This window comes from Harmonia axyridis, chromosome 2, assembly GCF_914767665.1.
Source record: "Harmonia axyridis chromosome 2, icHarAxyr1.1, whole genome shotgun sequence".
NCBI lineage: Eukaryota > Metazoa > Arthropoda > Insecta > Coleoptera > Coccinellidae > Harmonia > Harmonia axyridis.
Window position 1 is genome coordinate 36,567,709 of NC_059502.1, and position 15,818 is coordinate 36,583,526.

A 15,818-nucleotide genomic window follows, 5' to 3' on the forward strand; every position below is an offset into this window, starting at 1 on the left:
TACTGCAAAATTCGCTATAGGAACATATTGATCTTGTTGGCAACTATAACATGTTCTTCTCGGAACATCTCAATTGTGTTTTCTACTGCACAAAAGTTAAAAGATTGCGGGCGTGTAATCACCTCTTAATTCCTAAATCGAGGCTAGATCAATAGATTGCTGGTAACACATGAAACGTTTGATGGAATGATCAAGTTTCTATTTTTTCAGTGAACAAATAGACGGAAACGATATAAAAGCCAAATAGGTGCTCAAGTTGCAGAAATCAGAAATTGAGCAGCTAAAAAAATATATGACTGCGCTGATTGCCGATATCAGCCAACTGAAGGAAACCATTCTCCCTGACTTGCAGCAGAAAAAAAAAACATAAAGGAATGAAATACCCTTGACCCTTGTCTAACAAGGAGGACATTCGAGTAAAACCGCAATCCCTTGATTGCTTTGAATGTCGACTTGAATGGTACTCAAGGAAGTACCATAGGAAAATTACCAGATTTTTGGGATCCAGAAGAAAACAATTTTACACTCTCCAAAAATAATAGAAAAGGAAGATCTAGGTGGTGTTACGATTATAAGTTATGTATATTCAAGGTAAAAACATTTGCTCTATTTTTGAATGTAATTTTGGATATAAATAACTGAAAATGATTAGAATATTCAGCATCAGAGAGACATTTTGGTGTTGAAGTCTAAGTTGATATATAATTTTCCTTTATATGAATTGGAATATAGGAGATATTCTTTCTGTTCACGTTAAATGTGCTGGTCTTGCTCCGTCCGAACAGAGATGCATGCCAATTGAAAAAAGAACGTTGTTCCTGCTTTGCAAGGAATGCAGTGGTTTTATGAGGAAGTTACCAAATCTGATCAGTATGATAGGATTATCGAAGAATGAAGTAAGATCAATAAAGAAAATATAGTCAATATATTCAATATACCAAATATGATCAGTATGATAGGGGTATCGAAGAATGAAGTAAGATCAATAAAGAAAATATAGTCAATATATTCCTGCTTTGCAAGGAATGCAGTGGTTGTATGAGGAAGTTACCAAATATGATCAGTACGATAGGGGTATTGAAGAATGAAGTAAGATCAATAAAGAAAATATAGAAGCATTCTAAATTGAAGCAGATAGGAAGTAGGTACAGACTTATATAGTCAGAAACTTGAAAGTAACAAGGAAGAGGTCTTAATGGTAAAACCAAATTCTGACATTGATCAAGGAGGGGTGAGGAAGATTGTTATTGAAAAGGTAGATCCAGTCGACTTAGATTATGACACGAAAATAGGAAGGAATATGAAAAACGGAGGTTAATTTTGAAATATGATAATCAGAAGGTGAGAGAGTTAAGTATAGTAAAGACTGAAATTCAGAAATAACTTGGTGACACAGGCTAAAAAAGGTAAACCTAAATAAAAATAATAAATGCCCCTGTAAGATTTCATGTGAAAGTGAAAGATGGAGAAGATATCTTGAAAGATAGAATAATAAAACAAAACAGGATAGGAATAAATCAAGAGAAATTGAATTTTAAAAATGAGGATATGCCATAAGTGAAAAAACAACAAACTCACTAAAATTGCGAAAATGAATTTCAAAACATGTAAACAATTACTTGAACTAATTACTTGGAGTAGGAAATGTTAGCATCGGACTCAATTCCTGTAGATGTTTTGAGTATGCTGCATGGGATAGAAAATATCAGTGCTTAGTTAAAAATGAAGGGGAAGTAAGAAATAGAGTTCTTTATCAAAGGTAGCAATTGCAGATTATGTGTTTACATTTTCAGAGCTTACTAACAGTTGGTAGAAGAGAGGAACTGGAGAATTTCTTATTGAATAACAGCTACGATGTAATATGTTCAACAGAAGCAAGAATTACCGATGATATCGACAACAAATAATTGGCAATTGATGGATCAGGGATTCGCCAAAGCATTGTGCTTAGTGCTTTCGAAAGCACTTGAAACCTTTTTGTGATCCCGAGCACTTCTTGAAAGTTTAACAACAGGCTTAGTGCTTAGTAATCCCAGAAGTGCTCCCGAGCAGTTTTGCGGATTACTAAGCACTAAGTAATTCTGAATTTTTGTCGTAACATGAAAATGCGCCGACACCTTGGTACCCTATGACCATATTACATAGTCTTTGATCGTGTATTGAAATTTATTACAGTGATAAACATCTGACGCTGCCACTTTTGCATGAATTTACTGATCTATCCAAATGGATAGATCTGAAGAGGTTTATTATGTACCTTGAAATTTACGTCTTATATTTATATTTTTTGAATTTATTAACACATCAGTTCATTCGTTAAGAAAAAGTAGAATATGATATTGAATTTTAAATCATTTCATAGCAAATTTTTTTAAATGCAGTATTCAGTAGATATTATTATGATAATTCGAAATTGTACATTTCATTACAAATCTTCATTCATAGGGAGTTCATGTTTCTGATTGAAGAATATCAGTAAGAATTTCAATATTTCCATGATTGAAGGGAGTCTAACAATGTTTGATCAATGCAGCGTAGTTAGTCAGAATGTAAAAGATAACATTGATTGAATTTCTGTGTCGAGTATTATAAAAAAATACTTTTTACTTTTTCTAAATCATATCCTTAGTTTTTATGCTTGCGTTGTACAGTGCATCCCATTTTGGGTGAGACAGCCAGGTTTGTCGCTTGTTATTTAAGATAGAGCCTTGCGGTTTTCACGTTCCACGTTGACTTAATATTTCAAACAACCTTCGATGAAAATCCGAAATTGCACGTTATATTCATTGATAGATGTGATATTACATTAGGAAGGATTTCGAGAAATAGAACGATTTAGATATTATAGATTTGAATGAATGAGAAAAATTCTTGAGGAATTCAACCTTAGTTTTCTTTTCAAGAAGAGCGGAAATGAGTACAAAGGTGCTCCAAAAAGAGTATTCTAGCCTCAAGCTAAGCTTAAAAAAACATAGGTACAGTGACGACGCCAGCTTTCAAAAACAGGGGTGGACGGATTTTTTTTTGGGGCGCCAAAGTTAATCGAAATTATAGTTCTGATAATCTTGTAACTATTTCAGCCTTAGTATGTCAACAGTCGCCACTGTATAGGTAGATACTGATAATATGTTAGTCTCCAGAATGCCTAAAGTCATGGAACATTTTCGAAGGACTATATAATAGTGTAAATAGTCTTACAATCTTGCTGAATTCAGGGACTACTGTAAACACAGACCTGTACTAATCTAATGTATTTTGTTGTTTGTTTTGACTTGTTCCATTTACATTGTTATTGCTTGGCATCAAAAAGCATACCTATATCTATCTATCTACCTATTTCTGTAGTCAGAAGCGCACTTTGGTAAAACGCGGTAAGAGATATACATTCATATCTCGCCATTTTCGGAAGATTGCCGAACGATCAGTGTCGTAAATCAGTGATCGAAGAGATTTTTGCTTAAAACCTAGATTCTTCAAATAAATAAACTCTATTTCCAGAAGAATGTAGAACATTATGGTATTTTAATGATGATATTCTGCATGAATTTCAAGTTGGATTCTCATCGATTTCGTTTTCATATCCAGATGCATTTATTGGTTTCTTAGAAGAAATTAGGAAGGGAAATTTCAACACCTTCGACATATTAGTAATATTCGAGTGGAAAATCGTAGACCATAACTCCAGAAGGAAGAAACCTTTCAAATTTTCGACGTTGGCTCAGATTTCGTATGTCGCAGTTGATTTCAAAGAAAAATTTCGATGGAGATTCAGAAATATTCAGAAATAGAATAGCAATTTCAAGCATCACTCAACATTTAACATTGATCGGGTCATCAGAACCAGAAAAAGATCAAGAAGAATATCGGAAAAAAAACTAGGTGACAACATATCTGATCAAGTTGAGATTTAGCTTATATAGATATGAACATAGTATAAGGAAAGGATAGTAAGCCAACCGCCGTTTGACGGCAAGGAGCTGGTCACTTGGAGTCGCTTCTGTAGTTGGAACCAATGTTTTACGGGTTGCATATATCGAACACTATTGACTACCCAAAGTGGAGAAGTAACTCGATAATAGATGGCGCTGAATCATGAGCTATAGATGGCGCAGAAATAATACGAAAATTCATTCAGTGGCGTGGTTGAAAAGGGGTCGCATAACATTGCCAACAATTTTCATGTTATTATTAAGTTACCACTACATTTGAATATTCGAATATTCATTGAATATTTATTCGAATAATTGCGTTTTGCATTACGATAAAAGTTTGAATGATCACTTAACTCTCTATTCAGGAATAATTACAACAAATTGATAGATACAATTGAATTAAAATTATTCATATAATAGTAGAAAGTGGTTTCATCCGAAGAAATATGAATAGAATTGGGATATTATCAATGAAAAAAATATAAAAATTGGATATAAGATTCAAACATATGAATTTAGCAATAAAGAGTTCTAAAAATAATAATATAAGATTCCACATTCGAAATGTAATGCCGTCTTTTAAATCGTTGGTAAAGTTTTTTCATTTGAAACCTTGCTTTTCTGATCCCTATGCATTGTGATTTTTAGACATTTCTCTATTTCAGTGGTCAAAAATTTTTTTATTCTGAATTGAGAACCGACGAATCTTTCTATTCTTTTAAACCTGGGGTCTTGAAATGTACACACATCCTCCTCTAACTAAACTGAATCAGAAAAACAAAGTGTTTTGAATCATTCATAGAATTGAGGACGAAGTGTATTCTTGGAGGATTAAATGTTCTCGAAATCCGCTCTATCATTCTTTTTGTATCTGTATACCTGTAATGAATCTTATATAGGAACAAAATTGACACAAAAATATTCGAAAGGGTATCATAAATTACAAAGTTATATTGGACAATTTACCGGCTGGGATTTCCAAACTATCGGAAGAAATTCAATAAAGGGGATGAGTTTACATCCGTTTGTTCGTTCAACAGAATATTTTGGGTATTATACCTGTTTATTTCTAGGGATTCTAAGAGTGTTAGTCTTAAGCTCTTGTTTTCTAAATGAAGGATTTCAAAGTTATTATTGAAGGTATGGTCCCATTCTTTTAAGTGATTCGCCTAGGTTGAAAACGAACTATCAGATGTATAACTCTTTTGGTGTTCCTTTATCCTTTTATTGAAAGATCTTCCTGTTTGTCCAATATAAACCATAGGGCAATCATTACAGGTTAACTTGTTAATGAACATCTCTAAGTTGTTACTTGTTTTGAAGGATATTGTGTAATTGAATTTTGTCTTCAGGTATTTAGCGATCTTTTCAGAAATATTATTAACATAAGTTAACGAAAAAAATTAAGTATCAATACCATAAAATTAATAATATTTCTGAAAAGATTGCTAAATACCTGAAGACAAAATTTAATTACACAATATCCTTCAAAACAAGTAACAACTTAGAGATGTTCATTAAAAACAATAAAGACAAAACAGATAAAGAAAATAAATCCGGTGTCTACAAGTTAACCTGTAATGATTGCCCTATGGTTTATAGGTATTGGACAAACAGAAAGATCTTTCAATAAAAGGATAAAGGAACACCAAAAGAGTTATACATCTGATAGTTCGTTTTCAACCTACGCGAATCACTTGAAAGAATGGGACCATACCTTCAATAATAACTTTGAAATCCTTCATTTAGAAAACAAGAGCTTAAGACTATAACACTCTTAGAATCCCTAGAAATAAACAGGTATAATACCCAAAATATTCTGTTGAACGAACAAACGGATGTAAACTCATCCCCTTTATTGAATTTCTTCCGATAGTTTGGAAATCCCAGCCGGTAAATTGTCCAATATAACTTTGTAATTTATGATACCCTTTCGAATATTTTTGTGTCAATTTTGTTCCTATATAAGATTCCGAAAACCTTTGTACTCTTATCAGTTCAGAAATGTAGCCTGATTGAGCCACAGTGTGGCGAAACAATTGTTGCTAACAATTAAATAATATAGTGGACATTAATTCGTTTTATTTTATTTATAATGAATTTCCGCCAAGTAAGGACCGAATCCATTAAATATGTATTTTAGTATATCCTGAAACATACTAACTATATTTATCTTAAAATGATAAGGAAATGCCAGGCGGCAAATTTTCAAAGTGCCTGTTATGGTTTATTACATCTCTTGTCGTTAGACACTTCTATCTTTTGAGCGTTTTCTTGTGTACCTCCAATTTCTTTTATTACAAGGTCAGAACGATTATTGAACGCATTACGACCCTAGGACCGGATCATAAAATACCATTTGGTACCTATTTTGCTCACTCTCAATTGAGCGGTAGTTTTTCTATAGAATTCAACATGTACTTGGGTAAATATCTTATTTTCTCCTTTCTTGTTATAAGAATAAAGTTAAAACCAGAAATCATGGTTCTGCACTTCTGCAGTTTTTGCCCATTCTTATATTATTTCTTGAGAAGGATGAGAAAGAAATCGTGAAATGAAATTGTTTCTCGTATATTTTCCATTCCTCCTTAATATTGTACGAACAGAAGGAAAGTCCAAATAACATTCAAAATATAAGATCAAATAGAATATTTTTCTAATGTCACTTCGGTTCGAGCTATTCGATTGTGGGACTACTAAAAATAAATAAATAATTCTCTTTATTCCACAATAATTCAAATCATAATGAAATGGCGTCATCAAAATTGAGTAGTTCGGAGGATATTTTCTCGATATCATTGAGATTATTACTCCACAACAGAATATTCGTGTCATCTACATATTTCAATAGCAGGTATAAGAGAAGGTATATAGAAGCACAATAGGCTTTCATTGAGTTTCAACATATCATAAACGGAATTGTTGTCATACTACCAAAATATTTTCATTAACATATGGCTGACTACCTTGCAGGTAGACTCTGTTGCAGAAGTAATTTGTAACAATGCTAATTTTGAATGCTTATTGTGGGATTTCCATTCTCTGTATTGTATTGGGATTTGATTCTTGAGTCGATCTTGAATAAGCCTTTCTGTCAATGAATTTTTGAGCCCACATTTTTTATCCGTTGCAAGTTGCTACACGGTTTTTATATATAGTGACAAGGAAACCATCAAATATATGGGTCTCGGTACCTAATTTGTTATTTTTGCCAACTTCAAAGAAATAATTGCCAGTTAATTCATAATGATTATTGATGGTTGCAAGAGCATTCGCTCAGTATCTTCATGATTACAAGGTTTTATTGACTGAAACTGTGTGCTTTTCGAAGCATCAAATTCATTATCACCAGGGCAGCACTGAGACTCAATAACCCTCATCAATATCGTATAGTGTCTTATATCGGAAAAGCTTTATTCCCATAGAAAATTATTTTGTAAAGAATTGGTGCGGGTTGAATTCAAATGATAGAGAGTATCGAAAAAATACATCATATTGTTTCCTTCCAAGAACAAAAAAAAAAATCAGAAATTTTTGATTTCTAATTCAGTAAAAATTGAGGAAATCTCTCTAAATTTTTATTGAATTAGAAATCGAAAGCTTCTGACCTGGTCGTAGCTAAATTCTTTAATGTATTTCTGACATCTAAATTCACCTTGATACTCACTTGTTACCATTTACTTGAATATTGAAGGGATTGAGGCAATAGGTCCTTTCTCAAATGCTGGATAAATAACAGATTTAGAACAAGATCTTGTAGAACTGATGTTAACCAGAGAGCTAAGAGTTTTAATTAAATACGGATAACAACGATTCTGATTTAAAAAATCATTTTCAGTTCTTTCTTCGTTAATGGTTGAGCTTGGATTTAATAAAGTAGCTTATTTACTTTATGAAAAAAACTGCACAGCACTAAGAGTGGCTATTTGCTTAGTATGTATAGAAGAACTAAAATTCCATCTGTCTCTACCAACTCTTGAACTTTTCTTTATAAAATTTCTTTTATTTGATATTAAAACTGAATTTTCCAATTTTCAAGTTTTTTCCTTCATTTTTACCAAAAAAGATGTATTACTAGGAAACCTCTAATATTTCAAGCTCCTGAGCTATATGAAAAATCCATTGATATGTTCAATCCACAAACTACAACCCGAAAATATTCATTTCAATTTTAAATATAAGGTAAATATAAAAATAAAACATGATTTTATTTATTTTCAACATCATTGAGATATTTCAATATAATTTGGTTGTTTAAGGTAAACTTTTCTTCAAATATTCATAAAAACATGGGCTGATTTTTTGGTCAGAAAATATTATTACAGTCGAATAATAAAATACATAACTCTAAGAATCGTAAAAGGTTGGGAAAAAATGATCGAAACCAACTGTCAAATGCTAAATATAGCTTTTGAGAAATTTCATTGGAACTTACGACATTAGGAAATAAATGTTGATAGAAACTTTACCTATTCTCACTCAATCTATAACAAAACGATGTCAATCGAATATTCTTCAAATACATTCAATTGCAATATCGATATCCCGCAAAATGGAGTTTATTCCATTCATAAATCCTGAAAAAACCTAGAGATATCATTTCATGACGACTGGACCTGATTAGTGATTTCATGATAACTTGTAGCATTGTACTTGTTTATCACAAATATACGCTACTGGCGTAAATTCTTATTGTAGAGCAGAAAAAATATCAAAATATAGAAATCTTCTTACCACTCTATTTCAAATGTTTTAGTTCTTCAAAATAACACCAATTCTTTCAGAGGGCTCCACTTTACGGACCAATTTTTTGACAGTAAAATTCGAGGCTTAACGTGAGTGCAACTAGAGGGCGCTCAACATCAACAAAATCGAAAAAAGCACTACACTGGCTTACTATCCTTTCCTTATACTATGATATGAAATAGCAATTTCATGTTTCGTGCAAATTTCAATGTCCAACGCGTAATCAGTACCAAAAAAAATTCAAGCAAATTATAGAAAAAATACTAAATATTTCAGAGTAAATTCTAGCAGAATATAGAAAAAAATAGTTTGAACAAATGGGTTGAGTCTCATTTTATACATACAATTTATATATGAAATAACCACTAAAATATTGATATTTATACATAATTACTGTGAGAAAGGCACAATCACCCAATAAGATGATCTACAATTATCAGGGTGGTTGCGAGATTAGAAAGTTTCAATATTTCTAGTAGAAAAATTTGAGATTGAAATTGAAACGAAAAAAATTAGAATTTAATGATATCTTAACTATAGAAATGCAATAATGAGGTGGAGAGTGAGAATATGCTTTGTTGTGCAACCAAATAATACTAATCTCTACTAATTATTCGTATGAGAATAATGGTAAATGCTCCATATTAATGAAACATCTATATATCATTGAATTCAAAACATGATGAGAATTAAGAACCCCGCCTCCATAGATCCTTGGTGAGTGCAAGGAATAATACAATTCGTGTAAAATAATTGGCAATGTCGTAACGATGGTTTGAGCAACGTGGAATTCTGAAATGATGCCTAAGTACTCAACGCAGTATGGGAAAACGCAAAAAGGATGTTGAAATATTTTGAATCTGTTCAGTTGACTGATTAATTATGCCTATCGGTATTCGTAACAATACCCTCTTTATAAACTGTATATGCTCCAAACCGTGTTGAACGTGAGAATGAATATCTTTGTTCAGTTGTAGCTACGATGAACCCACTGGTCCACAGAAACTGGTCTTGTTTTAATCACTGTATGTTCCACAGAATTATTTACTTTCTGAGTGCTCGCCACCGAACGGCGAACATTATTTCGTCACAATATCTGTAATTTTCGAATTTTAGCCGGTCGCATACGTCAAGGTCCGACGAGCCAGTCCATAAATTCGATTTTGTCCGTCCTTCTGTAAACTCCATCACTTTTGAATGGAAAGACTTAGGAATTTTAAATTTTGAGGTTGGGTTCGGATCTTAAATGCCGCTGTGCTATTCGTTGACAGCTATAATCTGACTAAGGGTTCTGGAAAAATTGTTAATATTATAATAATAATAATCTTTATTTATCCACAACATACAATAAAGTAACATTATATCAAGAGATATAATGTCCGCTCAGGAATTATTGACATCCCGGCCGGCTGTGGAAAATCGAAATTAATTTGGAAATGGCTGGCTCATTCAGTAATATTTTGAATTGCAGATTTCGGGTTGGTATAGGAAATGTCATTAACAGAAGGTTATATTTAGTTCAGTTTCTTTTTGATAGTGTTATTTGTTTTGATCCAAGAAATTGTGAAACTAAAAAGTTGTATCATTCTTATGGGACCCACAGACGAGCAGCTTAGTCGCCAATCAAGTTGCCAACTTGTCAAGTTGGCGACTAAGTTGCTTGTCTGTATTCATTTGGTGTTCATTTCCTATACTATTTAATTTATGTTAAGTATGGTTCTCAAGTTATTTGCCATTTCTCTGAAAAAATATCTGACGATGGTCTATAGGAAATTGTGTATTTCTCGAGCGCAATGAATGAAATCAGATATGTTTTACGGGATCGGTTATATACTTCTCTACCCTATTAGTTTATTATGAAAAATATTGAGGAAAACGATTTTACATTTTATAAAAAATTTAGGGGATAGGATTTATTGAAAGGTGAATTAGACCTATCGGAACATTCGGAGAATTTAAATCAGGAATTGTTTCCAAATATTTATAAACTGAAAATATTGGCAAGTGGCAACCATACCTGCTACATATGTAACAGGAAAGATACTTTTCCTTTCTTAAACCCCTCAAAACTTATTTAAAAGACTCCACAATTCAGGAGAGGTTTGAGACAAATAAATATTGAAAACGAGAAGGTCGTCGATTTATTGGCTTCGAAAACATCCAGAAGGCTCAATATCATTTTGTGATATGTGTCAGTCTAAATATTTTTCATGTATATTTTCATATTTTTCTGAAAACTTGTTTATTATTTTACTTAATACAATAACTCTTACAATTCCTACGACTCAATCAACTGACTAGTTCACTCGACGGGAAATCTCCACTGAAATGAAGTTGACAACCTAAACCTAGTTCGCAACCGCTATTTTCATCCACTTCTGGTTGCCAACCTAGTTGACAACTTGGTTGGCAACTAAGTTGCACGTATGTGGGCCGCTTATCAGCCTTGATAGCATTTGACCAAAAAGCAATCTTTCTTGATTTCAGTAAATCAAAACAACATTACATGAAATTAATTGGTTACAAGTTCAAAACAGTTGATCAAAGGATAATTCTTATTGATAATCGGAAAAATACACTAGGGAAATAAGTTGAAGGATCAAAATACAATTCGAAATTTTTAGCGGTTTTTCAAATGGCTGTATTTACGATGAAGGCAGTCCAATCCAAATTTAAAAAAAATATTTAAAGCTTGAACTTTATAGTTTACTAATCTCCTGATCAAAAAATTGTTTGAGCAAAGAGTACTACTCCATGCTAAAGAATACTGTAATAGAAATTTCTGCGGAATTTTTTCAGTTTTATTTTTGGTCTACAGAATTGGAAACTTTTTTTCAACTCAACCACTATATGGATAAGATAACTTGTTCACTCAGCTTCAATATCCCTCTAAATTTTAAATTGAAAAGGACTTTTTTGTCTTTAACCATCAATATCTCACCAATCAATGATTGCACAGAGAATTTAAGGGATGTTTTGAAATCTTGAATTGTTGATTCAAGATTTCAAAACATTCTATAAGAAGTAGCTATTGGTTTCTCGGAAAAGAACATTTTTCGTTGTCTATATCAATTTGAAAAGTTGAGAAAAAAAGGACTTTCGGAGGTTTTTTGGATAATCAAGCGCTGAATTGAAAATATCTAGAAAACCATCAATATTAAGTATGCGTTTTACAGTTTTTTTTACAGCCCAGTAGTCTTGACATTAGAAATCAGAACAGACAGACTCCCAAGGAACGAAAGTCAATTAACTGGGCAAAATTCAAAGAAATCACTCAAAAAAAACGTGTGAAGATAGAAAACAAGAGGAAAAGAAGAGGACGAAGAACAGTATAATCACACATTAAACCCCGGTGATAAAACTATACTGAATAAATTGACGAACGATGTGAAAAATAGTGTCAGACAAGTGTTCAATGAAGACTGGGACAAGAAGTTAGAAGAACTAGATACGGAAGACCAATCACTATGAAAAATTACGATAGCAGTAGCTGGAAGAAAAACGAAAGCGAAGATATCAGCACTGAAGAAGGGAAATCAAGTAGCTATCACAATGAAGAAAAGGCAGGAATATTTGCAGAATCTGTGGAACATCAATTTAAGCCGAATCCGAAAATCCAATTCAACCAATCAGTTGGAATACACGAAAATATAACACGACGATCACAATGAAATGGAAGAAGATTCAACAGAAGTGACTAAAGAAGAAATTGAAGAAGTTATCAAAACATTGAAAATAGAAAAGCGACAGGAATAGACGGAATACTCAATCAAGCAATTGAAAACTTATCAGGAGGAGCTAGAGATGAAATCGTTGAAATAGCCAAATTCATACTAAAAGCAAACAACAAATTGAAAATGGCGGATACAATATTAATTTGAAAGAAAGAAAAAGACAAAAAAGACCCAATGAATTATAGACCCATAAGCCTATTATCGGAAATTGGTAAAGTGGAAGAGAAATTAACCCACAGCAGACTGACAGATTTAGTAGAAGAAAACAAAATAATTCCAGATCAGCAGTTTGGGTTTCGTAAAGAGCATTCAACGACAGATATCGGTGCAATATTCTTGGATATAAAAAAGGCATTTAATAAAATGTGGCATCGAGGTCTGATATACAAAATGAGGTTGATGAAATTACAATCAAACTTACGAGATTGATACAATCGTACCTGGCAAATAGAAAATTTAGGGCAAATATCGATAGTACCAGGTCAACGATCAGAGAAATAGAAGCCGGAGTTCCCCAAGGATCAGTGATAGGACCGTTGGTGTTCAACTTATACATGGCAGACATACCGAAAATGAATAGATGCAAGATAGCCCACTTTGCATATGACACTGCATCACAGTAGAATGCGGAAAACAATTATAAGACAGTTACAGATAGACCTAGATAAGCTGATGGAATACTTCAAGAAATGGAGATTCAAAGTGAATACATCGAAAACAGTTGCAATCTACTTCGGAGGAACAACAGTAAAGAAAGGGAAAGCAAGAAACGTCAAAATAGAAAACCAGACGATGGAATGGAAAGAGGAAGCAAAATATCTGGGAGTAATACTAGAAGAAAGAATGAATTTTAACAAACAGATAGAAAAAAAACAGAAAAAAAGCAAGGCAATTGCTACCCTAAAAGTAAACTTCCCTTAGAAACAAGATGAGAATAATAAAAATAGTGCTAATACCAAGCATTACGTATAAAGGAGTAACCTAGTATAATACGAAAGACAACAATAAGGATCAGTTGCAAAGTACGCTAAATGCAATAATCAGGACAGCGGTTGGCGCCCCATAGTTTATAACGAACCAACAAATCAGAGAAGAACTGAAAATTGAAACTATTGAGGAAATAGTCAACAAACAAAGAAAGAAGACAATAGTTACGCTGAAAAAGCATGAGAATAAGGAATTAAGAAAGATACTACAAATCAAAATAAGAATGACAGATAAGAGGAAATACATCTTTCAAAGAACTGAATAGAAGAGAAAAGTGACATGAAGTAGGGAGGAAAGTCTTCCGATTAGACAACAGTAGAAAATAGGATAAAACAAAGTAGAGGCGTAGGGAATGTAAATTCCGGTCATTAAACAAAAGGAAGATCTCAGAGAGCCTCGCTTCGAGCTGAGCGTTTCTTCGTTTCAGGGGTTCTTGCGCTGGTTGTTATCATCTCCATTTTGAAAAAATTATATCGATAATTTTTCGTATAGTGATTCGTTATGATGTTTTCATGCTATATTTCCAATAAGAGCACTGGCAAATAAATAGTTTCCGAGATAATCGATGAAGAAAATTGCTATTTCTAACACTTACTCAATACGGGCCTGATAATTTCTTTTTATGTTTCTATGAATATCTATGTTCATACTTTTCTCCATCAAATTAAGCACATAATACACATTCTAATTTGATAAATTCCTACGGTTTCAACACATTTTCACAAGAGAATCACCTTCAAATTACCAAAAAATCATCTCTCTTAAGATATTTTTTTCTCGGATAGTTTCGGCGACTTTATCTTATCAATCGTGGTGAAAGACTTCGATGTTAATTCAGGAAATTCACGAGTCTCGGTACAAATCCTTCGTTGTTTTAGGGAATTCCTCAATCCGTTGTCCTGGCTTGACGGATTGAGTATTGGCGCTTATGCAAACAAGTGCCTTCGGTTGAAAGGATCCTGCATATATCAATGGTGTCTTACTTGGGCGACACTTATAGGAATATATATCTTCATTGGATATCCTTGAAATGTGATAGCAGATATGAAACCATGACCGTATGTCTTCCAACGTAATTTCAAAAAATTGGGATTTCAATTTCGGCTTTCATTTTGACATTATAGCTTTTATTGGTTATGAGTTGATGTTATTCTATAAATATATATAAAGGAAAAGATATTGAGTTGGCCATCGCTTAATATTATCATTGCCTGGAAACGTTCTTTTGCTAGTAGCCATTTTAAAAAATTGGCTGAAATATATTCACAAGCAAACAAGATTTGTGTTTTTGAAGCTATTATTTGAAATGTAAGTAACTTACGAACATTTCTAACTTGAAATATTGTTCTTTCGGAAAAGTTCGCTTGAATTTTTTTTCAAATCATTTGCAGATTACAATGATTGATCTCCAGCCAGTAGTAAAGAGTTGTTGCTATAACGTCTGCAAAGAGAGTTCTTTCACGAATATTGAGTTTAACCAGATGATTTTGAATAAAGTTGTGGAGCGGCAATTCCTTATAGCTCATGGGCTGTTGTCGTGTCAGGCTTTTTGCGAAAAATGCCGGTCAAGAGTATCTGCGGACTTTGAAATCTTTTTAAATGCCGCAAAGTGATTTTTATGTCAGAGCATCTTTTGACATAAGGTATTAATATTTTTTTTATTTTGCTTAATTTATTTGTTTGGGAAAAAGAGTAATTTGCTCGTATAGAATGAATTGTTTTTGAGAAAAACGTCATCAAACTCTACATGTTAGATATTTTTAAGAGTAAACGTGCTTTATAACGTTTCTTCAAAAATTCTTACCCATCCAGCTCCCCTGTTCACTCCCTATTCCGTACAACAAATCAGCAAAAATACCTACTTGTTTTCTATCATTGATATTGTATTGGTGCTGGACGGTGAACTGATGTTGTGGGCTTCTTTTATTTTGTTGCTGACTTAAGGTTTAGGAATTATTTTTTGATGGTAATTAATGATTGCGAACTAGTTTTTATGCTGAATAACATTTACTTTAGATTATAAAAGTTTAATGAGTCTTCTTGATGAAGGATATTTAATATAAATCAAATAATTTGACAACTTTGTGTCTAATCCTTCACAATAATATATCTGTATGATATATTCAGTTTATATTTATTTTTCTTTTGGTTGATTATTAAATTTGTCATTTTTAGAATTGGAATATATTCCAAGACAAAAATAAACTGAATATATCATACAGATATATTATTGTGAAGGATTAGACACAAAGTTGTCAAATTATTTGATTTATATTTACTTTAGATATATTTTTTTTTAATTTTTGAACAACGTCATCAAACTGCAGAATTACAGGTGTGTAGTTATATAAGGTTAGGTTATGGTTATGTAAGGATACGTTTAAATCTTTTTGAATAAAAATTGTAGAATTTTTTAAAA